General features: G+C 44.6%; 1 protein-coding gene across 7 annotated transcripts in view; it reads left to right on the top strand.

Annotated features, from left to right (window-relative positions):
* Positions 1 to 13,695: 13,695 nt before the first annotated feature.
* LCOR (ligand dependent nuclear receptor corepressor) overlaps positions 13,696 to 25,617 on the top strand; it is a 62,229-nt gene continuing 50,307 nt past the window's right edge. For 4 of the 7 annotated variants that reach the window (XM_035329309.1, XM_035329308.1, XM_035329306.1 and 1 more), the window contains exon 1: positions 13,697 to 15,474. The gene's annotated coding sequence lies outside the window, so the exon portion shown is untranslated. Of the gene's footprint in view, positions 15,475 to 25,326; positions 25,431 to 25,617 lie in introns of all 7 variants that reach the window. The other 3 variants (XM_035329311.1, XM_035329314.1, XM_035329307.1) reach the window with 2 other exon arrangements.

The raw sequence follows: 25,617 nt of genomic DNA, 5'->3' as shown, positions 1-25,617 counted from the left end.
AAAAAAAAAAAAGAAGAAGCCCGCCGACGGCCCCCGCTCCGCGCTAACTTTCTCCGTTCCGAACGAGAGCTTTTTCGCCCTTTTTCTTCCTCCCCAGCGAGAAGCCGAGGCCTCGCCCGCGGGTGGCGGGATACCAGCGGGCACCGGCGCTAGGCCGGGGATTCCGTGGGTGTCCCCGGGAGAGGAAAATGGGCCTGCCAACAGCCACGGCCCAACTTCCAGCCATCTCACCGCCTCGCCTCCCCTGGCCTCCCTCCAATCGAGCCCCGAGCCTCGTTTTATTTTTAAATATGCAAATGTGGCCCTAAGCTGCCGGGGGCTGCTCGGCGTAGGTAATAACACTCGCAGGTTCACTTTGTTTCCTTGTGCGCGGAGTTAAACCTCTTAGGGTCGGTTAGCTCGGCATCCCAGGTCGGTACCGGGATTTAAGGCACCGATTTTGGTGGCAGCAGGAAAGGTAACTGCTGCTGGGTGCCTTCCTGGCCACATCTAAGCGCGTTAGCTGGTGTGATGCAGATGTGTGCGAGAGATGCTTGTTAGTTCCAGGTTAATGCCAGCAATTAGCTTGCTTAGAGCAGAAAGCAATTCAAGGGCAATACATTGCTGAGAAACGGCCTCTTCGTGTGAAGGCGCTGGGTTTGCTTTCCAGCTGCTTATTGATGTCTCTAGACCCAGTTCATGAGGTTTAATTCTGATTCTAGCTGCTAGCTTTGCTCTGGTAGGGGCGTCTTGTCGGCTTCCGTCTCTACGTGAGCTGGATTTATTTTAATTCTGTCTCCTTTTCACGTCTCCTCTTACCTTGCCTGCTGGGGATCACCTGTTCTAGTCCTTTCTGCCCTCCCTACTTGCAGCGTGTCATCTCATCTTCCCTTCCGTCCCTGCTGCTTTGTGTTTGGGTCCTGGGATCCTCCGGCGCCGCTGTCCTGCTGCTCAGAGCCTAGCCATGAGGAGTGAAGGGGGAAAAAATGACAGTTGCAGAGCTGCTGATGGAGGGCTCGTGCTGGAGTGAAACGCAAGAGTTATTTGTTCATTATGCTGCTATTGGGGAAAATCGTGGGTAGCTGGAGAAGTTTGCGTTATCTACAGGCTGGAGGAAAATGCTACGTTATTAAAGTTCTTAGCAACCCTGAGTGCTAGAACTTAAAACAAATACCCTCCCCCCATCGTTCGTACACACCCCGTTCCACTCCCTACAGCCATTTAAATAACCAGCTCCTGGGGGGTTGCTCTCTCCTCTATCCCTTCCTCGCAGCTAGGTTTGATATCATTTTTGTCCCTGAAGGATTTCACTCTGTGAAAGTCCCTCTGTGTGTTTAACAAAAGGTGCCGTGAACGCTGTTAAGCACCGAGTTGACCGGGATTTTTTGGAGGTAAAGTACAAAAACATTTTTAATAAAATCAAGTCCAAAGTTTAAGAGTGCTACGAGACTTTTTATCTTGATGGCACTGTGTCGTAAATAGTTTCGACCTCAAATTGATCAGCTTTATGAGGTCTTGGGACCTGCCCTACTCCTCGTATGAATCTTGCATAAATTGTTAGGTCGTATAAGTGTGTTAATTGTTACCCATTTTTGGGTTTTGATTTTTTTTCCCAGAATTATTGAAGGCTTATCGTGCTAGTCCACGATATCAGCAGGAATTACACTGTTATCTTAACTCCTTGCCCCAGATACCACCTTGTTTCAAGTAGCTTGACAGTGTTCCTGGAGGCCTGGAAGTCGAGCTGTTAAACGATGGAACGTTGTTTTTTGTGTCGTCTGTTTTTAGAGGTCTTAAGAATTTGTTCCTCTAAAAAATTCTTGTAGGTGAATGTGGGGAAGTAGGGTTTGGGACAATCCTTGTTCTGTCAGAAATACCTATTCCTGTTTAGTTCTGACAGTAAATCTGAGGTGTGTGGGATTCTTTGTGTTAGCACCATTCCCTGGAAGTCCTGCTAATTGCACACAGTGCAGTAGTCGGAAGACATAAAGCCTGTGGTTTGAACTAGTGCGTTTGGCAATAAAAATGGCTTAAGTAATTCACTTTTCCCTCTTGTTTCTGCAATAGGCTGGGCTGTGGCTTCATGACAGTTTGTCAAACTACGCTCGTGCTCCCAAGGGGAGCAAAACCACAGGAGGGCTGCAGGACAGCCCTTGCCCACAGTGAGCCAGTTCAGGGGAGCTGTGCCAGCAGAAATTGTCATCCTTCTGGGGGGAGTAGGAGAGCTCTCTGCTAGTGTAGCTCTCTGAACTGGCTCGCTGTGGGGTCCAGCAAATACCCGTGCTAGCACACAGAAGAGGGTGAGAATGCATGGCCGATGGAGGGTGAGTGAGAACGCAGCAGGAGATGCAGATCGTCCTGAACTGGCACGCAGTTGCATTTCGGTTGTGCCAGCACAGTTTTTTTTTTTTTGTGGGAGGTAGCTCAGAAAGCTGATCTGGCTTAAACCTGTCCTTAATGTGCATGTCAAGCCCCTTTTTCCCTTTTCTTGAGGCAAGGGACGGGACAGCTGGTGAGGAACAAGTCCACAAACAGTTCTGCTGATGCAGGGATGCAACGGAGGGAGCAATGTGCTGCGGCCCAGAGGTGGAGGGAAGTGTGGAGAAGGGGTTCTCAGCTCTTCCCGCAGTGCAGCGTAGTGGGTTGTTGAACCACTGCGTAGGAGGGTAACTGGCAGGGGTGAGCAGTGTCTCGATGCCCTTGTAGTACTTTGATTCTAGAGGCACGATTTTCTAGATGATAAGCGTTTGATGCTGATACATGTGCTCCCTGAGCCGATCTCGAGTGCTAGCGTCTTTCTCAGTGGCCAAAAGCAGGTGCCTAGCGATGAATGTGGGTGGCTGTGGGTTTTTCCTAATACAATTTGTATGTATTTATTTCAACACTTGTCTATTCATCTCTCCCAGGCTTCAGTGACTTGCAGAGTTGGAAATGGTTAGCGGGATCAGATCAGATAAGAAATGGAGTTTAAAGGGAAGAGAGCCCACAGATCCCTGAAACCCTCCCGACTGCTTTTACGCAGGCAGTAATAGCATTGCAATGCCGTGTGGTCACTAGAGTGATAGTTTCAGGTGATCGCGTGCGTTTCTACTAGCTGGTGATGCTTGGCCCTTTGTTAAATATTAGCAGTAGTCCAAGAGACTCCCTGACTGAACTAGAACTTCCCCTGGGGGAAGGGAGAAAGGCAACGTATTAGTTCCCTTCAGCAGTGATCCTGATTTGGGACCAAAATGATCTAAAAGGAAAACCTGTGAGATCCCCATCAGCTTTCCAGCCCTGAGCTCTGTCAGTGATTCCTTCAGAGACCACTTCAGCTTATTTTGGCAGCCCAGAAGTAAAATCAGCTAAACAATTCCCGTTTAGTTATTTAATTATTGCAAGCAAGCCGTCATTGCTGGTGAAGTCCTGCGACCCAAGGTCTTGATCCGTATGCCGATTTGTTGAATAGTGGTGGTCTTCCACGACTTCAGCTGCTTAGGGCTAAAGTGTGGATTCCATGGAAGAAATATGAGACAGCAGGAAGTATTAGAAGTTAATATTAATCAAGAGAAGGTGTATAACAGGGAATAATTCTCAAATCTTTATTGCATTTTCTTATCTTGATGATTACTTGGGTTAGTTCCAGCCTGTATTACAGCTGATATGAGTAAGCTGCTGCTTCCAAAATATGGAACAGTTAGCCGTGTTATCTCATTGTTATAGAAGCAGGCTTGAATCTCCAAGTCTCTAACATAGTTCTGGTTCAAAGGGCAGATTGTATTTCTTTGATCCAAAATAAGAAAGGTCATCCTAGCCCTGATGGTGATGGAAAACAGTAATAAAAAAGCAAGTTAGCAGAAACTGGGCTGAAGTAAAAGTTTAAATATAGAGCTATTCTAAACTGGTGTCTGTCCCCATGCCCCCAGTAAACGTGCCAGTGGTACTGTTTGCCTTATCTCATCCTGCATGTAATGTAGATCCAGCCTGTGAGTTAAAGATCATCTCTTTAAGGTCCCTTCCAACCTGAGGGATTGAGGCACTTTGTATTAATAAATCTGTTGAACAGCAACTTTCTGGTAGCTAAAGGCTTGTTCAAGAAGATCTGGTCTAGACACATTTTTGTCTGTTGGCAGCACGAATGCAGGGAGGGAGAATTACCCTTTTATGACAGTTATGCCAGGAAAAAAATGGAGGCAGCTGTCACTTACAAATCTTTAGTTGTAAGGAATGAAATTTACAGCTTGATATTTAGCTTCAGCTGTGCATGGAAGGGTGGTAGGCATCTGAAGAACAGTAGTAGAAGTTGAACTGCGGGGGCCGCATCTAGATCTGTTTCAGCTATCTGCTGCGATTCTCCACGCAACCCTTGAAATCACTTGTTTCTCTGCTTGCAAATGGAGAGGAACTTCTACCCTGCTCGGGACGGGACCAACCGAAGAAAAGCGTGCTCAAAACCCTCCATCGTCGCTCTGCATTCTTCGGATGGATGTGAGATGAAATCTTGGATTAGGCCAAATCACTGGGGTTGTTTGACATTTTAATGCAAATCTATTTTAACTTGTACAAAGTAATAACTGTCGCTGCCGGGTAGGAGGTTTCCTTCTTGGGACACTACACTCCCTGCAGGCTGAACGTTTTTTTGACTTAATTTTTAACTAAGAGCTGACGACACTAGAGTTCATCCACTTCTCATTGAACTCAAAATGAATTACAGTAATCCATGCTGCGCGTGCAGCAAATAGTCCAAATCCACCTAGGTAAAGCCTCTGTAGGATTTCTATATGAATACACGGATGTATTGCACAGATCTACAGTTCTGGGGTGGTGGCGCCATTAAAAAAGAGTACCTGTAGGACTCCTTAAATTCTCCAAGCCATTTTTGACGGTTTGTGCCATATATTGATGTTAATGTAAACGCTGTTAGGTACAGAAATACAACAACTGCACTTTAATTAAGGATGGAGGATACGAAATCCCTACTCCTGTGCTCGGTTGTCTAAGTCCTTCTTGCACAGTACTTAAATGTCTTAATGCTCTGCCGTCTTAGGCTGTCTACTTTCAGGCAAGTCCTGTCATGTGGTTTTTGTCTGAGAACTTGTGTTCCTTAGTGGCTAGTGTGAAATATCAACGGGAATACTCACGAAAGGTCAGTTCAGGCAAAGGTCTAGAAAGGCAAGCATTTAACAGGGTTAAAGAGAGGTTAGCCACTCATTCTGATTGGGGGTGGAGAGGACACGGCTGCGGTGTTCTGTGTGGGACTTTCCAGTGCTCCACCTCACTCTACTATGCATATGTGTTCCCAGCTAAGAGTATGGAGCTTTGGTTCTACAAGGTTACTTGAATGGCTCTTCCTAATTCTCTGAGGACCTCGAGGTTGGATGAGGTCAGGGCCAACCTAGGTTCTACCCCTTGGAATCGCGTCCATGGGCTGAAGGGAAGCGGAGCAGAGAACAGGATGGCCTCTTCCAGCGGCGGTGAGATTTCTAGTTTTCATCTCCTGTCTTGTAACTGCACTACGGGCAGTGGTTATGTTTGACAGCAGTGCTATCTGAACTGGCTTAAACAGTCCCCTCTGTGCCTACAGCTTATTTGGCTGCCTGGTGAATTGATGTCCTGAGGAGACCTGGCTGGAAAGCAATCAGTTTTTTTCCCCACAACACTTACAGGGGATGGAGAGGCAAAGAATTTGTTGAGGCTGTTTGGTGCTGTCACATATGTACACACCTATGCTGCCTTTTGCTGAGTAACTGCTAACTTCTACATGCATTGTGTATGCCTGCAGGAGCAGGAAAACTGCTTCATGCAAGTTTCTTCCAAGTCCTGTGGGTTACACTGTGCTGGCTCCCTGATACTGAGCTGTGGGCTTTGCTTTCCCAACCACATGGGATGCTTTTGTCTGGTACCCCCGTTAGTAAGTTACAGCTTTCCACCTGCTCTCCCCATCTCTGCAGGCTTCTGGGGTTCCTCAGAGCTCTTCCCGATAAATCCGTGTGGCCTCAGCTTTCCCTGGATAATAGGAGAGCTTCAGCTTTCCTTTCTCTTGAAGAAGGATGTGCTGTTCTTGTGGATTTTGTTGTTGTTGGTTTGCCTTCAAAGGACTTACCTTTTAGCTCAGATTTAGTCCATCTTCTGTGCTGTGTAGTAGTGGCATGTTCTCTTTTATGGCAAGTTGACAGAAATTCAGCTCTCAAAGCTGAGTAGGAGATTTAAGTTACACATCAGTGCTGCCTGCACATCAGAGATGAAGTGGAGGTTATGGTGTTTCAACATTTCTGCAGGACATCGCTTCCTCTGTAGTAAAATTGCTATTAGACGGTGTCTCCATTTAATTTTTCCACTCCTCTTACAGAGAAGAGAAAAGATGGTACTCCTGTTGCATTTTCTCGAAGCAGCAGCAAAGTGGCTGCACAGGGAAGACTTGCAGGGAGACAAAGGATGCTCCTTATGCCCTGAGGACCATGATATTTTATGGGAGGGAGAAGAGGGGGAGAAAAGAGGACTGGACAAGAGCCTAGTATTCATTAACAAAGGAAGCTTTCAGAAGCTGAATCCAGCAGCGTGGAAAGACATCAGAGGCCACCAGGCAATCTTAACTCTTGAGTTGAGTTTACTAATGAAAAATTTCCTGGTTCTCTTTGAACATTTTTTAAAATGTCTTAGGGTGGGCATTTTGATATCTAGCCGGAGGGCTGTGAAGGTCAGTCCTTCAGAAGTGGCCTTCCTCCCAGCTCAGCTGCTGTTTGGGCAGGGTGGTGGTGGTCATGTTTCGCAAGTGGAGTAACTGACAGGGTAGGAAGAGGAACAGGTAGTCAAGCTACACAGTTCTTCACTTCTTGATTTCTTTTTCTCTTTGGTTATATTAACAAAAGGATGTGAAAGTTTCACCCCTCCGCCTGCAGTTCCCTGCAGTGCTCCGTCCAGGCCAGCACAGCACACTGCTCTTCGCCCTGTTCTCCTCAGCACGCTGAAGTGTTGGGGTTGTTCGCGTGCAGCAGCTTGTCTGCCTGTTGTACAGACAACTGCTTGGGTCACGTTTGGAACTTTGTCATGGGACAGCTTCAGATTAGTCCGAGCAGTGTCCTTGTACGCTACAGCCAGGGGTGCTCGTGGCCAGAAGAGCCCTTTCCTAGCCTGTGCCTTGTGCCCTGCAGACTTGGGCTTCTGAAGAAACGTATCGGCATATAGAGAATGGGTTGTGATTAGACCTTACTAGCTTCGTTTAAATGCTCACAGCATAGTGACGTGCTCGGATTTTGCCTTTCTATTGGCGTGCTCATTAATGTGGTAGTTGTCTTGTCAGTTTCCTGAAGAAGCTGGAGGTAGGTGAGACAGCAGACCTTGTCTCAAGTGTGGTTATCTTCTGGGCTGGGATTCATAACGATGGCAGAAGTGATGAAAGCTGCTTTCTAGGCAATGCTTTATCATGATCTCATGGTGTATTTCTGAAAATGTGCCATCATATCCTTTGTGTCAGGAAGTTTTTGCAGAGGAGGACACCTAATAACTTCCATTGTATTCTGCAAAATCAAGAGAACAGAAGCACGTGGAAATAATTCCCTTTTTGACCTAAAGAAACTTAAAGTCAGTCTTCTTAAAGCAGCGATTCCACTGACAGCCTTCAGAAAGGGAGGAATGTAGCTACCTTATCCCTTGTTTTTTTGTTTAGTATTTTAAATTCATTAGGAGAACTTGAGTATGAGATTGAGGCATCAAGGACATCTTCTTTTAGAAAAAGCATCCGTGGTTTCCTCTGGATGATAGTTTCTCAGTCTAATTGACCTCCCTGTGCGGTAAGTGAAGTGCCCCTTGCTGGCTCTGAGAGCCCTTTGGAAAAGTTGTGCTCGCGTTGAGCTGCAAGGGGAACGTTTCACTGACCTCGGTGGCTGTCATTCATCTGCGTTCACCTGGTAGCTTACCGTCTTTCAAAATACTGCAAGACTGACTGGAGAACTCCGAAGTGCGGAGGGAAAAACTAAGCGTGAAATGCTGGCTGTGTGCGGGTTTAGAGGAGTATCCATGCTTCAGGGTGCGTTGTGTAGGACGTGTGTTGTGCAGGACATGTTCTGGGCCTATGGAAAAATGAAGTGTCAAAGGGGGCAGGGAGGTAATTCTTTTTTCCTTGAAATTTTCCCATCAGTATGTAGATTACTGCAACTTGGGGGACAAAGTTACAGCAGGGGTAATACAAACTTATTTTTTTCTGACTAAATGCTTGACTATTGTCTGCACACTTTTCTTCTTCCCCTTTCCTGCCTTATGCACTCACATAATGCATTAAAAATGTAATCTCTTGGAACTGTGTGGGGAGATGCTCGGAGAACCTAGTTCTCATATCTTACTGGAGTGTTTTGGGGAACTTTTAATATAAACTGGGCACTTGGTTTTGCCTCTGCAGTTTTCTGTGAGCGATGTGCAGTGACTTGGGAGCGGATGACTTCAGTGCGCGGTTGAGACAGGCCAGGCTGAGGTCCATTTTGGGTATGCACGCTTGAATTTGACAGGAATGCTGTGTTTATCTCTTGAACAAGCCAAAACTGTTGAGAGAGGAACTTTGTTTTACCAGGGCTCTCTTAGATCAGTGATTTTTTTTTTTCTATTTTCCAACCTGGAGTTGGCAAGAAGCAACGGTGGAAAAACAAGCCTATTGCCAGGAGTTTAAATTGCGTGGGGTCTTTACGCTTTTCAGGAGCCCACAGTTAGAAAATTACTGCTCTAAATGATTTGTAAACAAAGGCTGTTTTCTTTTCCAAAGTGGCTGTAGGTGTTAAGGAGTACAAGATGATATTTAGACAGCTATTAGATAAGGATTGGATTTTTCTTTTCCTTTCTCTTTTCATACCTACCTACTTAAAAGAATATTTTTATCAAAAAAAAATGGATATTGCAGAAGAGACTAGCCCTGGAAGGCTTCAGCTTGAAAGCTAACTTCTGGAAAAAGGTTAGAATGGCATCAAGTAAGTCTGTTTTAAGTGCTGCACTGCCTACATTCAGGTCTCTTTTTTTTCTCTTCAAGAACCTTGCTGTGAAGGCCAAACATGTGCTACAGAGTTTGTGTTGGATCTGAAGATTTCCTTACCGCTCCTCTGCTTGTGAAGGGAACCTTGAATACGTGGTTATCAGCGTCAACTGATGTTGTCAGTGCCGAGCGCTGGCAGGTACCCTGAAACAACAGACTGATGCCCTCGAGAGCAGAAAGGCAGACTGTTTTATTTCTTTTAATGACTAAAAGATGATCCAAGTATGGGAAGGGCAGTAGGCAGTGGTAGTCCCTAGGGGCATTGCTCTTCCGGGCATCAGAGCCCAGGTAGCACTCGTCCTGGCCGCTCTTGTAGCTTGCTCTATTGTACTAGAACCGAAGCAGAGGTCACAGGCTGAGTGCAGTCGTGGTACAAAATTGAATATAGAGTTCAGAGGTTACTCTGCTCCACAAGTTACTCAGTTTCAAATTTAGATTAAAAATTGACTTCATAAGTTAAAGATGTTGCAGACCTGTAGTCCCCTTTGCCATGGAGGCTGCGCTCCTTGGCTGTAGCAAACAGATTGGTTCTTGTTCCGAAATCATCTGCTGGCCTGTGACTAATCTTGAATTCAGATCTTCCTGCTGTTTGTACTTTGAACTGAATTCTGTGCTCCAAATAAGAACACAGAGGGCCTTACGTTTTCTCAACCCCTGGTAGCCCAGGGACTACCGGGGTGGGAAATGCCTTATGAAGCCCATATATGATGGGAGGTGGTGGAAGGGAAGGCATGTGGGGGGAAGTCAATCACAGCTTTGTTGGTCTATACTTACTGGCATGTTGATGAACTTTAGCAGCTAAATGCACTTGTGATGACACCTCACAAACTTCAGAAAGTAAGCAGTTATATTTGGAAACTTTTCATTTGGGTTTTCCAGGACTGAAACAACTAAACCTACTTTGAAAAAAAAAATGTGAAGATGCTTGTTCTCAAGAAATGAGCCTCTCCCGATTATCGTGCTCTTGGGCATTTCAGCATCCTAACCCTAAAACCTGCTTGAAATCCTCTCCTGTCTGTCCTCCACCTCGTCTCTGAACCACGGAGGGCTTTGCCTTACTGGGACGGAAGGGGAATGTTTTTTCCATGCTTGGTCTGGGGGAAGAGACAATTGATTTTTCCTGATCTCATCTTTAAAGCAGACAGGTCTTGGCTCTCAGCATGCCATGGCGCTGCCTGGAAGGGTTTTCAGGGCTCTGTCCACAAGCAGCACACAGAGCTAATTTCGGAGCTGGTTTGTACTGGCAGATTAACAGTCGTGTGTTGGAATTTATAGCATAGTTTGGAGAGTCTTGTCGGAGCTTTCTTGTAAAAATAACAGCTCTCGCTCTGAACAGTGTGGTTTGCCACCCGTGGTTCTGGCTCTGCTTGCGACCCGGGTCCCGGAGGCAGGGTTAGCAAATCCTGGGCATTAGCGAGGGGCCTGGGTTGGGCTGGGCTGGGTGCCTGGGACCCCAGTGTGCCTGGGGCAGTCCCTGTGAGCGGTGCCCAGGGCGTGCAGGAGCAGCCCGTGGCTCGGTGCAGCAGATCTTCCTCTTCCAGTGGCCTCACCGAAGTCGTAAGCTTGCTCTCGCTTTTGGAGAGAACGTGCTGAATGCTTGTCTGCAGACTTTGAATCTCCTTGGTGATGCATTCTTCTGCGCAGGTGGCTCCTCCCTGTTTCCTCAGACTGAGGGAGGTGGACAGCCAGCTGAATATGAGATAACGGGACATCAGAGCCTTGAAACAGCCCCGAGCCTTCCTCTAGGAGCCGGTGAAGGAAAGTGAATAGCTCTCTAAAACCAGGACTCTTTCCAAAGTCCAGGCTTAGCATAAAGCTAAAGCTTTACAAAGAGTGCTTTTAGAAAAGGAGAAGATAAAGTTTAATAGCTGTATAATTACTCGCCTTGTTTGAATCCCCTGAGGGAATGTAAAGGTGCCTCTAAAACAAAGAGACCAAAGGTTTTTTGTTGTTCTGCTTCTGGACTAAGTGGGCTGTCAGCACCATACTGAGTGGCATAGCTAGCTAGCTGAGAGGTGTTTCTGTGAAATCCAGAGACAGGAAAAAGGCAAGGCCAACTGGAGCAACAAAATAGATTTTGCTGAAAAATAAAGCTTTAAATAGATGTTTCTAGCAGTGTGATTTTTTTTTTTTTTTTTTCATTCTTTTTTCTTGTGGGGTGGGGCTAAACATAACCAGTCTTCAAGGCTTGCCTGAGGGGCCCTCATGGCTATTTCATTTTAAGGTACTGAACTCTGATAGTCTTCCAGATAAATCTTAAAGCATTTTTGAGAGAGAGACAAAGCAGTTCCCACTCTAGATGTAGAACAGTTTCAGGTAAGCAACTGCTGTCTTCCCATGAGGGATCAGGGAGCATGTTCTTTTGAAGCTGCTGCTTATTAAAGTTGTAGCGTAAAACTTGGGGGACAGAGTTTTGGGGAAGACTGGTGAGAGAAGGTAGGCAGGTTCCGTGGCGCATTTGTGTTGCGGTTGTTGCTGTTCGGTTGGTTTGCTTTAGCTTACAGAGCCTAGTAGAAATTACCTGGATGAAAGCTGTTCTGAAAGTATGTGGTCCTAACCCTTACGTCATGAACTGGAGAGCCTTGCCTAGGTGCATCAGCAAATAATCCTCAAGAAGATTTGATAGAACCCACTGCTGGCTTTTGTGCCACGAGTTACTCCTTTTCCAGAACAAAGTTAACCTTCATGTTACCTAATTTTTAACCGTATTGCATCACAGTAATACAAGCAATTCTGTAGTGAGACAGATTTTTTGAAAAGGCGTGAAATCATGAAATTATTCTGTGAAATCACTGTTTTAGTGGAAAAAAGAATCAATTTACCGATTCAAGCTGGTATATCCTGAACTTAATGTCTAACGTGTGTAGAAGGTGCTACAAGAAGAATGCAGTACACTGCTTTTTTCCCTCTCCTTTTAATGAAGGGAGAGGGACCTGGGTCATCTTGCACTAAACTGTAATAATGCATTTTGGCATGATTTTGAAGAAATTTTGAGTCCACCTACAGCCATCGCTGAACTGTGAACATGTTCATTGTGTTCATAGTAGCTACAGGTTTGGACAGTAGCTCGGATGCTGATCTCTGACAAATCCCAAGTTTGTTATTTAACCTAAATGAGCAGCATGGGAGCTCAGAGATGTTTAACGCTGGCCAGAACAGAAAATCCTCCAGGAAAGGCCCTTGTTCCACCACAGGAAAATAGGATGCATCCAGGGGAAGTGGATTTCCATGTAAAACCCCAGCTCACGGTTACAGAGCAGTTTTTACCCTGGTGCAAGCTGGAGGTGCTGCAGCGAGGCTCCCCCTTTCCGTGCCTGTGTCCCATTGCTGTGTAGGCACGCGGTGGGTTGGCTGATCCCCCAACCACCTCCTCGTGTCGCCGTGCCAATGCAAAGCGAGCGAGCATCTGGGGGGTGGAGGGGATGAGCGGGATCAACCCTGTCAGTGGAGAGGTGGATTTGTCTTGGATTAAAGTGCCAGGTAATCAGTAATCGTAGCTTCAAAACATTGAGGACGTGCTGCGGAGTGGGGTTCCTCTTCACAGTCACCTTCAGTTTGCAGTAATCTGTCCTCTAGTAACTTCAGATAAGCGAGTTGAGGAATTTTGAGTAGTCTTACTCTGCTTCTCATGGTTAGCAGCTTACACTACGTATTTTGTGCACATGTATTTTGCTGCTGTTGATATTTTTTTTTTCCCCTCCTCTAAAGCACTTGAATTAGGCAAGCCTGGTTCTTGATGCTGCCTTGCTGGTGAACGTACCTTGAGCCACAGGATGTCTCCGGTGAGGAGAGAAGGCTTTTATCCAATGCGTTAATTTTAATACAATTAACAGAAAATTGCAGATAAACTGACAGTGTAATGGAGACATTAGAATCATCATTAGTTGCTGTCAGCAGAGGTGGCTTCCAGAGATCAAACCAGCTGAATCTGTGTGTGTGTGCCCTTACAGGGGGCTCATAGCAACCTGCAACAAGAAATCCCTACAGAACAATGGTAATCTTGACTCCCTTACAAAAAGAGGAGAATTAACACACTTTTAACGTTAGCTGAAAGGGAGGTTATTTGTTTACCTGTTCGGGTGATTTGCATATTTAGTCTTATGGAAATAGCAACAGACGCTGCTAGGACACTTAATCAAAAACCTCTAGGAATATAGTATGTACGTATTAGTATATACAAACCTACAGGTTTATGATCTCAGTCGGAGAGATGGACCGGTGTACAATAGGCCTCTCTAGGGTCAGAGCCATCCCCACACTGGAAGGATGGTAGATTTCTAACCACGGAAGCCTCCTGAGGTAGTCCCAGTACAGATGGGCCCCCCATTACACCGGGCTGCTGTGCGGTGTTCTTGTTCTGTGTCTTCCCTTTTCCCTGAGGAACAAAGTGGACTAGTCAGGCAGGCTTGGGCTGGGCTTTCTGCGTGGTCAGGATTCATCAGGGCTCCTGGGACAGGGATTTTGCATTTCCATAGACTTTAGAGTTGCCTTAGGTTTTGGTTCCAAATAGAAGTAAACTACTGGGGTAGTTTATCTTACCCCTGAACAGCCATTCTTATGCGAGGTGAACTTGCAGTGGTTTGCTCTCCTTTTTTAAAGGGGAGGGATCGCTTGTCCTCTGACTTATGCGGTCTCCTCAACCTGCGCTGGCATAGCTGAGGGCACACAGGGATAGGAATGAGCTGGGGCAGAGAAGGGAAGGGCTGTGAAAACTGCTGTTGCTGCTGAAAGGATGTTCAAGGGGCTGCGCTTTGAATCCAGAGGCTTGGCTGGAGTTTGCTTCCATGAGCGTTATCTCATGCTGGCACTGACCCCTTCAAAGGAACATCAGAGATGCTTTGCCCATGTCCCTGCGTGCAGAAGAAAAGACTTTAGTCATGTCCAAAGCCTTGCATCTTCCTAAAATGCTCCGAGTTCTTCCATGTGGTTCGCAGCTCTGTGCTGGCTCTACAACTTCAGCTACTGAAAGGCAGTGCAGTAATGCTTTACAAAGCTGCGTTTCTTGTGGGTTTGGCTTGAGGGATGCCTGGGAACGTGCTGTGGGAAACTCTGCTGAAACATGCACGACTGACCAGTCTGTCAAAGATGAGAAAAACTGGTAGGCACTGGTTCTTTGTTCTTGCCAGCACACCACAAGCAGAAGGTGTAGGATGCCACAGGATGACTTCTTTCAGAAACCCCTTAGCTTAGCAGCTGTCAGGAGGAGGAAAGAGAAAACTTTCACCTCCTGTTCTTATGTGGCGATGTACAGGCCTCCGTGCTAGAGCTTGTTCTAAGATGCAGCAGCATCATGGGCAGAAATAGGCGTCTATTAAAAGTTTTTTGTTCTCTTGTGGTGGTGTTTTTTTCTATCCTTTCTGTTTTGGATCCGTGGACCGCCCTGATTATAAAGCGCACAGTCGCTTCTCCGAAGCCTTGTTACTGAGGGTTACAAATCCTGCAAAATTAGCCTGTTCTGTTTATTTGGGAATGAAGTGGAATAAATGTTTCATACTTTGTGCCTGGAAGCGTTTCTGAAGAGCAGAGGCTCGATAATCCTCAAAGATGCATGCTGGTTACTTAAATTGCTGCATTTGAACTTCTGGGGCGGGGAGGGAGAAGGAAATCTCTTGCAGGCTTTCTGAAGGCAGAGGCAGTTGTTTCCTCTTGCTTGCCCCTCCAGCTGGATAGTGCAGCCAGCTCCCGATGGATGAGTGCCTGTCATTACTCTCAGAAAAGTAACTTTAAGGCAGAAGTGAAGGGGTTTTATTCTCTTTTTGTGAGTAGTTGAACTAGCTGTTTAGTTTTTTTTTCTCAGGGACCACATGAATAAATGGGAACAATACAAGGTTGAGTTGCACCTGTAAAAATGGATTCATTTTGTTAGCTTCCTCCTGTTTCTGCACAAAGCCACGAGCAGCAGAAGTACTGGAAGAACCTGCTGCGTAGGCTTATGCTAACCGTATGTTAACTTTGCTTAAAAAAAATTAAACCCTACCTCCTGCAGAACTTGATTTGCCATTGAGAAGAGCTTTCTGCTTGCTGGGAGTGAAGGGGAATTTTTCAGTCCCTGGCAATTGTGCAAGGAAATGGCTATTGTTACTGACTCAAAGACTGTAGAAAGAACTTTAATTTCCCTGCTCTGTTTGATGCCTCTGCAACTCTGAACTGTTTTTCAATGCAAATATTCAGCTGACTGTCCGCTGTTGCTGTTCCTGGGTTTCCTTCATTTTACTCTTTCTTCCCCTATCCCCCATGTTTCCTCTCCATTGCGTTTGAAGTTATTTTTCATGAGAAGTGTATGTTTCAAAACTAACTTTGTTCTCTCTTTAGGTCACTGACATATTTGTCTTCACTAATGTTTGCAACATCTCCGAACGTAGTATCCTCTGTGAATTAACTAACGTGCTGTTTACCCTTTCTTCCAGATCCAGTTTCTGATCCTACTTCCACATTTGGGAGTATGCAAGGGACAAACACATCTCTTTGCGTAGCTTGACTGGATATCCCAAGACTAGGATGTTAGTATATTTAAACAATTTTTTGCATTAAAATGTTGCCAGTATCTTAATTGCACGTAGATTATTTTTGAAATGTAATTAGCTTTATTGGCATTATGCATATTCAGAAGCCTGCTGGTAGAGTGAGTTTTTCTACAGCCTGACTAGTGCTTATTGATGACTTCAGAATGGGTGCAGGAGTAGGAAAAAATTCAGGGTTGCCTTTTAAACGAGCCAGGTTTATTTAGTGTTAGAGCATTAGCATTCATTCTTGAAAATCTTGGCTCTTCGTCTAATAAGATTAACTGTAGGTTAATCCAAGAACACACAAAATCTTTAGACCGTGTTCAGGATATTTATGAAAGACTGCTTCAGACTTCTGACTGAATGAATATAAGCCTAGGAGAGATTTTTAAATACTTGAAATAGCCAAATATCTGTAGAAATATTTGCATTAAGTGTGAAATATTGTATGCTGATTTATTTGTAATCCTTGCATCACAGGTTATATTATTCTGGAACTTGTAAGGAACCAGTTGTCTGGAAGAGTAACACCCTATGCTAAGCTGATTTTACAGGAATGATAGTGCAGCTTCCTTTAAAATGTGTTTTGTGATTGTATAGTTACTGCTAAATAAGATACTGCATGCTTGCTGTTACGTAAGCAATTGTCTGGTGGCAATTTCCAGTTTGATAAAGAAGTCAGCATTAAACCAACGTGCTATCGTAAAAATACGAATTTTTGACTCGATCACCTCCTGGAGTGTCCCATGTTTTCAAGTATGACTATTTAATTGAATTATTGGTGGAAACGCTACCGTAAGCAGCTCTAAGTTACCGAAGTGAATTGGGTGCTGATGGCAATGCTGGTTGTGCAGCTGGGGGTTCTGCGGGTTCCCCTGCAGCCGTAGCTTTCCCATGTGCTTCCAGTCTTGTCCCCTTTTAAACAAAAAGACCCTTCTCCTGTCCCTGTACCTCGAATTCCTGCCGTTAAAGCTCTTACCAATCTTCCTGGCTAGCATTTTAAAATAATTGGTTGCAGTTTCTGTGCTTAGGTTTCCACTTCTGTTGTCCAGCTCCGTGCATGGGTAATGAACTGAGGCAGGACTGCGGTTCTTTGGCGGAGCTGCTCCTGGCAGATGTTCTCGGAAGACCTTGTGCTTGGGAAGTGCAGCGTTTTGTAACGCTTCTCTGGTGTCTTGCTGCGTTGTCTCTTAGTGGTTAGTTCCTTTGCTCACCCTTCCGGTGTTATTGCTGTGGTTTTAGAGAAAGGCAAGCTTGTTACGTTTGCTTACAGGCTCTTCAAGGGAATTTGAGATTCACTGAGTACTTCAGATTATTTAAATCTTACAAAATCTGCTGAAGCTCAGTGTGTTCTAGAAGTCTGATTTTCCTTGAGCATGGAAATGTTTCTGGTGTCAAAGAACACTTAAAAAATGTCAGCTCTATCTGAAATAACCTTCAGAGGATGGAAGGTATAAAACTGACAGTAGTGGAGAGTAAGCTCCTTATGTGAAATCGTTGTTCGGGTTTCTCGCACGTTGGCAATTCATTGTTCACTCCTCGTGCTGTACTTTTGTTCGTGATGTGTGCGTGATGCTCCTCCCTTTAACGAAACTCGTGCATGAAGAACTCTGGGTGAAAGCTGGACCTGAAGGGAAGATAGCTGCAGAGTGTCAGCCTGCTTTGTAACTCTGAGCGTCTGTTGGTGCTGCTCCCAGCCCTTCAGAACCAGATGATTCGCATGTAACCCGCAGAAGCACAGTTTGTTTCAAATTCCTTCACTGTTTATACAGTTGTACTGCTGGCAATTCCTAGCCATGGATTAGGAAATCCATTTATGAGATTCTTTTCTGAAAGGACTGTTGAGGAGTTACAAAAAGAGCTGCTTTGGATATAATATAAGTGGACGGTGACCCTGATCTTAAAAGCTGAAGCTTTTCTAGCAAAGCAGCACTCAAAACTGTGAAGTGCTTCTGTTGTTTCTTCATATAGAAGTTGTTAGTGGTATTTCAGTCTCCATTGAATTCAGCGGTACAACATGGTGAGCCATGCCAGGCTTGAGAAGCTTTGTGTGTAGATTACCTGGAAAACTGAATTCAGGTTTTGAACAAAGGATCTGTGGTAGGCAGTTTCTTAGAAGGCTGAGTGTTTTCCCACTCTGTCTTCACTTTCTTGCCACCAAAGAATCAGTTTTAGATCTGCTGAACATCCTGAACAGGGTACTTCATCTTTGAACAGACCTGAGGCAGCAGACTGGTCTGCTAAGACTTCTTTATTGACATACCAGCTGTAAAACTGGAACAAAGCTCTCTGTTTGAGATGGCTGACCTGCAGATGTTTGTCTCTTTTAGTTTGTTCTTGAACAGAAGCCCGTGATTTGATGAAGCATATTTGGAGATTCTGCTGTAATTCAGTGACATTAAGGAACTTAGTGCCTGGAAGGCGTGGGACTGCTGTCTTCCCTCAAGTTCAGATCACACGTGTGGCTTTCAAGCAACCAACTTTAAGTAGAAGGAAAACAAAAGTTGTGAGGGAGATAGTATGGCCTCAAGCCAAATGCAGTGGGTGATGTTTGACTTCCTGAATTAGAAAGACTGATAATATATTGGAGCAAAGGAGAAGGTGAGGGCTCAGCAGCATCAAAAAGCTTCACAGAACTGCTTGGCTTGGGGAGGACTTAAAGATGATGGGAGAAGCTGACATTGCTGTTTATTAAGAGCAATTTAAATTGTTAACCAAGTCTGTAGACACCAAATTCATTGTAGCTACCAAGAAAAGATATCTGGGCGTAACTGATACACTGCATGGCCGTCATAAGCTATGTTTTCTCTATCACCTGTCTTCTTTATCAACCCTGACCCCAGGATTGTTGTTCTGGAATTGTTCTTCAGAGTAAATACGATCAGAACTTCTGAGACAGTCTGAGACAAGGAAGTCAGATGGAGGTCTTCATTTCAGCAGTGTTGGTGTCTGTGCTGTCCTTAGTCCTGCCACTTGTTCCTGTTGGCATAACTGAATTATGCCAAGAGATTGTTCCTGTCCAGAAATAAGCAGAAAACGTTTTTAATTCTCTTCTGTATGCATTTGTACAGTTGTTTGTACTGCCAGTGAAAAGGGAAGAGTGTGGATAGAAAGGCCTGATGTTAAGCAGTGTTTTTGCTGTCTGATGTTGCTGTGGAAGAAGTAGAAAAGCTCACCATAACCCCAGTTATAGTTGTACAAGAAATACCCTAAAGAAACAGGATCCCTCTCCTGTGAAGCACATCTCTAGGCATGGCTTATGGAATTGATGATGTGTATCTGAAGCTCAAAGGTTAGTAAGATCCAAAGAATTGCTATATGAAATGATGGCAAACGTGACGTGACATTAGAGGTAAAAGAGATTTATCAGTCACTTTCTCCTGGAGGAAAATTTCCACCAAACACCAAAGGTCAGACCGTTTCACAGCTCTTTACTGCGAGTTTCTTGCATCTGTGTGTAGTTATTCTTTTTTTAAAAGAAAGTTCGCTGCTCCTAGTCTACACTGAGTAATGCTCCATCACATCTGGCAATTTCAGTTCCCACAATTTATTTCAGCACCAAGTTGTTTTGCTGCTATAATCTTGTGTTATAAAGTTGTCAGCAGCTGTGCCTACACTTCTGCATCCAGAGGAAAATCAGGGCCTGCAGTTTCTTTATTACTGTGGCATAACCTGAGGTGTGAATGAAGGACAAGAGAGGATATTTCTGCTAGCACTTATTTTTTCTGGCATAAAAGTAACAATAATACAGCTGTATCTTCAGTGCTGTATGCAAGAGTTATTGTGTGCTTCCTTTGTACCACTGTGCTTTCCTATTATTGTCGTGTAAAGCTGGAGGGGGCTGTTAGGCTTAGCAGTACTCGCCGTGTGTTTGCACCTTGCGCTGGGGATGCACGCGTGCATCACTTAAGGTGTCTTTTTAAATGTAACCTCTGCGATGACAATTAGGTGTTGTGCTCTGCTCGGTAGCCAGTAGGAATTCTGTGCTCATGTCTTTCAAAGTTAAGATACTTCCCTATGTGTACAGATCTGTGTTTTTTTGGGGGGGAGGGGGAATTATTCATTATTTAATCTAAGGGGCATAACTTCCATCCGCCCCCCCGTTCTAATTATTCTTCCACGTTGGTGCTAGCTGCCTGGGACACCCACTGATTTCACCTAGATCACCACTTCTGCCCTTCTTTTGTGACTAAACTGAACAGTCCATCTGAAAAGGCTACAGATAATTCTCCAGAATTTCTGGGAAGCCTTCTTAAAATACCAGGTATACTTTGTATTCAAGATGCAGTCTTGTTTCTGTGACTGAGATCCATCTTCTCTTCCGCTGTTAGCTTCTTACTTGGGATTTAGATATGCTTGCTGGTGTTGTAGTGAAATAATCACTGGAGTTAATGAAGTGGTGTTACTCCTGTGATGCACAAGACTTTAGAGGATGTTGTTGGCTAGCTGGAGTCAGAAGGCTTGCTTTGCACTGGGAAATTATGCAATGGCTTGCGACAGAGGTTTCTTTAACATCAGGTAGACTCTTACAGTCAGAAATGAGAGCAAAAAGGCCCTTGGCAGTTCTTACCGTACAGGTCAGCCAAATATGTTCATGTCTCAACTCAGAAGCACTCAGTCAACTTTCACAGGTCTGTTTCCTGGACAGCATCGGATTTTTAAATGATGAACATGATGCAACTAGATTTAGTTTCCTAAACAGAATCTCACTTCCACTGCACTTTGCAGGCCCTCTGTACGTTTGAACATCTCTGCCTTTGTCAAAGAGGTAGAGATGGCAAGGGGCTTTATATAATTAGCTGAGAACCAAAATGAAAGAGTAACGCATTGAGCTCAGGCAGTAATGAATGCTGATATATGGCCGACCTCCTGTGAAAAAGGAGGTGAAACTGAGACATGCTCCAAGAATTCACTAGGTCATTTCTGTGGCTTAGTAGATGCCTTTTCTGCTGGTGGCCTGTGTTTAAGTGAACTCAGCAGCTTGTGCCTCCCCTTTCTGGCCTGGTTTAGCTGAATTGTTTCAGCTGGTCTGGTTTCGCTGGGTGGCTGCACTGCAGACAAAATGATGTGGGGCAGGACCGAGTTGCTGGGAGAAGGGAACCTGCCTTAAATAGGGCTGGGGTGGGACATGAAATAAAACAAATATCTCAGTCAGTTCAACCCACACCTCTAGCACGCTTTTGTACCACGCTAATTCATATCTCTTGAGGCTGGGGTGGAAATCACCCGTACCCCGTGCTTCCACATACCCAGCTCCCTGGGGACAAAGGGGGATTCTGCATGGTTCAAATGGACCGGGGCCTCTGCTGTCCCTCCTGGAGGCAGCCTGTGCCTGCCTGCACACCCGACTGGCCGATCGGTGCCCATGGAGTGAAGTGGAGCAGCAAAGGGACCCTGCTGGAAATGCAGCCTCTATCATGGAAGGTATTTTCTGGATAGTCAATTCCCTCTACTGCAAGGCTGTTCTTAGGCCTGGGCTGGGGTAGCGTGGTGCATGGGGATAAATGCTGGCGGTTAACGAACGTCACCTTAACTTCGGTGAAGGTGGCAGTGAAGCATTAACAGGTTGTCTCCAACAGGAAGAAAGTTTCAGGTCTTTTTTTTTCCTGCAATAAGTAATTCAGCACCATTGGATATGAAAAAGTTGTCTCAAGTTGGAGAAATATTTGAGTTTCTGTATACAAACTTCTGTGGTGGTTTGTGCAATTGAGTGTGCTCAGTTTTGGGCTATTCGGCTCTTTTAGTCGGTTAATAAACTTTCTGGCTGGTTGGTAGTTTCTTCTCAGTGAAAGTTAGTCATGTAATAAACCTCCTGACCTTGAGTTGAAATGTAGAACAAGCCCACCGCCCCTGGCTTGATCAACTAGCCCGATTAGGGATGTGGTATCTGCAGCTCGAGGCTCTTCCCACCCCCGCAAATCCCCGTGAAGATTACAGCTCAGCCTGCCAGGGCAACTGCTCTGTCTCGAGGTGGTGTTGAGGCAGCCACTGCAAACTCCACTGCTTTTGGTGAACTCTGCTGCAGAGATGTTTGAGAGTTAAGTTTTAGTTTTTCATGCCTAATGAGATTCTCATCTTGATAGCAAATCACCAAAAAAAAAAAAAAAAAAAAACCAACACCAAAACCCAAACAACCAGCCTTTGGCAAGAGTCAGGAGATGGTCCGTGTTGTGCTGTTTGCCCTGCTATGCTCTGTGCTCTGGAAACAAGCTTTATAAGTTATCACTTCTGGTTGGGGGGATTTTTTGAGGGATGATTCTTTTCTTTTGTTGTAAGCAGTGAGATGTGTCAGTGCTAACATAGGATGAGGAGATCTGTTTCCATTTCTTGCACTGAGAAACAGCCTGATATGGTGCTTGCTTTGCCTCCCAGTTCTCCATGGAGAAGAGAGATTTACCCTCTTTTAGGGGATTCAGCGGGGCTCTTTTTGATTTTGAAGGCAAGCGCATTGCACCACTGTTTGGGTGTGTAGCTGTGTTTCCGCCGCGCTTAGCTCATTAACTTTTAAATGCTTTGCTGTGAGTTTGATATTCCATCAGAGAAAATGTGCTTAGGCTTGATTCTCCAAGGAAAAAGGGCTGCCTGGTTGAGAGGGATGCTTGACCAGAAGGGTGAGGATGGCCTGCTGCAGCTGCTGGCCCAGCAGCAGAAAGTCTCACAGGAGGGGTAGGCAGAAGCACTTGCTCTCAGCAGTGCTTGTCTACTGCCCTAGCAGTAGGATGTGAAGATGCCTCTTCTGAGCTCCCAGGGCTTGTTGAGGGACCTCAGCAGGTGATATCAGGTATTAGGTCTTGTGTTCTAGTGGAAAAAAAAACTGTAGAAGAGCTAAGTATTGCCATACAGGACTTGGTTATGCCTGTTCTTCATTTAAACAGTTCCTATCTTAATATCCTTCAGCAGGTAGCTGTGCTCCGTGTGCTTGTGTCTGTATTCCTACAGCAGTTATGGCTGTTTAAGGTCCCTGGGAAGCCACTGTGTTTACTAAAGCATCCGCTGCCTCTGGAGCAGCGATGTCTACAATAAGCCCCTGAGCAGTGGAGTTCCGTTCACAAGAACGTAGAAGCTTCAGAAAGCTAAAGGAGAAACGGTGGGCACTTTCAGTATTTGTTCCCCAGGGAGCTGGGACCAAGTTGCTCTCACCTGTAGCAGTCTAACTTGGCACCCTTCAAATAAAAAGACTTCTCATCATACGTAGATAAGCTCTTTTATTTTGCTGCTTGAATAGAAAAACGTTCACAACTTGTATAATTACATGGATGTCCTGAGACTTGGTTTATATTAATAACTGTCCTGTGACTCTTTTCTTCCTCCCTTGTTGCTTGGTCTTGCCTTTCTATTAAGATGCCTGTGACTGAAACATTCAAGTTTAATAGATTTTTGTCCTAAAAGAGACAGAATTCCCGTGTTACGCGGAGGCTGTAGGATTTTTCTGAATTAATTCCTGCTTCAAATCCCATAGCTGTGGATAAATATATCCAATCTTAACCAGAAAATCTAGGCATGAGAAATCCAATAAGAACCTGATGGGACGGCGGTGGCTGTCTCCCGCTCTGCAAGGAGGCTCCTGATTTTATGGGGGTAAGAGCTGGGGAGAGGATGAGGGGAGTGTGCTGGTGGCCAGCCCGTGTTTCCCTAAGAACTCCTCGAGAATCCGAGCCCAGCCTGGTCCAGCAGTGAACTTCTGCTGTTTTCAGTTGCATCTTTGTAAAACTATCTTACATCTGGCTGAGTTTGCCCAGCCTCCAATTTTAGCCACTGGATGAAGGGATGGCTTTGAGAAGCTCTTTTTCCTGTTCCTAGATGTTTTCTTTTGTGGCTTTCTCTAGCCTCCCTGCCTGCCTCCCGAAGCAGGGCTTGGCTGCGTTTGCTGTGCTAAGCATCCCGAGTGACCCGGCCCCGCTGCTCTTTGCTGCTCTTCCTGCCTTCCTATCTCCTGCAGCCGTACCCACCGCTTTCCTCCGAGTCTGAAACCTTCAGTGGCCTGGGGCCAAGAACCAGTACCCGCCGGCAGTACTTTCCCATTGACACTAACGTTTCGGGAACTGTCACTTAATCAATTTTAATCTGTTCTGTGTGTATTGGGCTGAATTTTTATTCCTTTTCTTATTTTTTTGGCTGGTTCTAGTCAAAATACGTGGCACCAGGCCAGAAGTGGTACACTTATCTGAAAATATTATATTAAACCTGTTATTGCTAATCAAACTTTCAGTTTCATAACAGTAAAATTAAATATTTTTCTTAAGTCCGTGTTGATTGACACTTTTCTGCTGTTAATTCCATAGTAGGCAAGTTCTCTGAGCTGTTCCATTGTTTTCAAAAGCCTTTATCAAGTTGAGTACTCATCTGTTCAATATTTTGATATTTTAGAGGGATAGCTTTTTTCCAGTCCCCCGGGACTTTTGAATATTCCACGACTATGGAATTAAACACTATTGCAAATATTTTTTTGAGTGAAAAACAATAGTTAAAAAAAATGATCTCCATAGCATTTTGTGACTATTAATTTAGGAATGTTAAATAAACGTGGTAGATTTTGTTGTTAAATAGGGTAGTACGCCATTCTATGGAAAGCTTGTTAACACACTGCCATATTCTTACAGACTTTTACAGTTAATATGTGTGATGATGTGCCAGGGCAGTGGTTACGTAGACTGAGATCTAGCTTACAAGTTGCTAGTCACAGGTTAAATATGATAACAGCAGGCCTGAGGAGTTGATACAGGTGGATGCTTTCATTTCCCCCTTCAGGCCCCTAGCTGTAAGTATAAAACTTTTTCTTTTGACTTCTTCAACAATTTACATACTGGCAAATAATAAAGGCAGATTATAGCCCTTCTTTTCCTTACTGGAAGTCCAATCGTTCTGGAGGTAGTAAGTGGTAAGTGCCTTTGACTGGCTGCGTGTTTAGGGCTGAATGATGTAGCGAATGTTAAGGAACATGTTTGAGCTGTGCTGTGGCAGGGGAAAAAAAGCATTTGTCCTGAGTCTTGCATTTCAAACAGTGTCAATGGCAGTCCAGAAAGGCAGCCCCATCTGAAGATCTTGCATTCCTACTTTTAAATGTAGGAAATTGTAAAGCTTGAAGTTACACCGTCTCTAGGTGAAGCTTGTTGGTTAACGGTTTAAGCTTATATTTATGGGTTTGGCTTCAGGAGGGAGGATGAAAATGCCAGAAAAGATGAAAATAGTTTTGATGCAGGGACAAAAGTAGTGAAATTTGGCCATGCAGGAAACTGAACGGTCAACTCTTCTTTTTGTTTGAATTTCCGTACTTGTTACTTTTAGTGTAAGAACGACGCGTCCATATTCTGATTAGTCAGAGCATGTTTTAGAGAATGTGTCTTAAATACTGCTTTACTTCTGCAGCTAATAATTGTGGAATAGTAAATAACATGGAACAAGCTGTGAATTTAAAAATGTACTCCACCCTCGTTTCAGTATGAACAATTTTCTTTGTTCTGTTTTTTTTTTTTTCTTATTCCTCACTTAGTGGAGAGCCTTCTGAGATAAGATTTCTTTAAGCTTTGCAGATGTTCTGTTTTATAATTTTTTTCTTCTAAATTTGCACACTAATGTAAAACAAAAGATGTTTTTTCCTTTTATAGATCACCAGTAACATTGTAAGTGTTAAGCGTGGCTACTTAATTGTGAGGAACATATCTAAAAGAGAAGCCTCTAAAATATTGGCATCTCCCTCCCTTTTCCTCTTCCAATTCTGTTGTTCCTGCAACTTTTCCACCGGCTCTGCTCTTCAGCTGCTGTGAACTGTCAGAGATACAGAAGAAGAAATATAGAAACAGGAATTTAGAAGAGGCAGCCATGTTAATTTCTGTTCCATTTGAAATGCAGGAAAATATCATCTGCCAAATGGAAAAGGACAATCGGTGGGAAAAGAAATGTTCTTTTCAAGCTTCTAAGAGCAGTGACAATGGAGAGAAAAAATACTATAAAAAGTAGGCAGCTCCTTTTTCAAGATTGTTTTCAATGTATTATGCATGATTAAATGTACACAGTACACAGTTGCTCTTTTGGAGTCCTAAATGACTGAATATTACATTGCAGGGCTCATATTGTCTTTACTGCATTGCATTTTGCGTTTAGGGGGAGTAGGGCTTGGTTTCATGGCAGTTCTTACCAGTC

Source organism: Oxyura jamaicensis, chromosome 6 (assembly GCF_011077185.1).
Source record: "Oxyura jamaicensis isolate SHBP4307 breed ruddy duck chromosome 6, BPBGC_Ojam_1.0, whole genome shotgun sequence".
Lineage (NCBI taxonomy): Eukaryota > Metazoa > Chordata > Aves > Anseriformes > Anatidae > Oxyura > Oxyura jamaicensis.
This window is presented reverse-complemented; position numbering and strand designations above follow the sequence as displayed.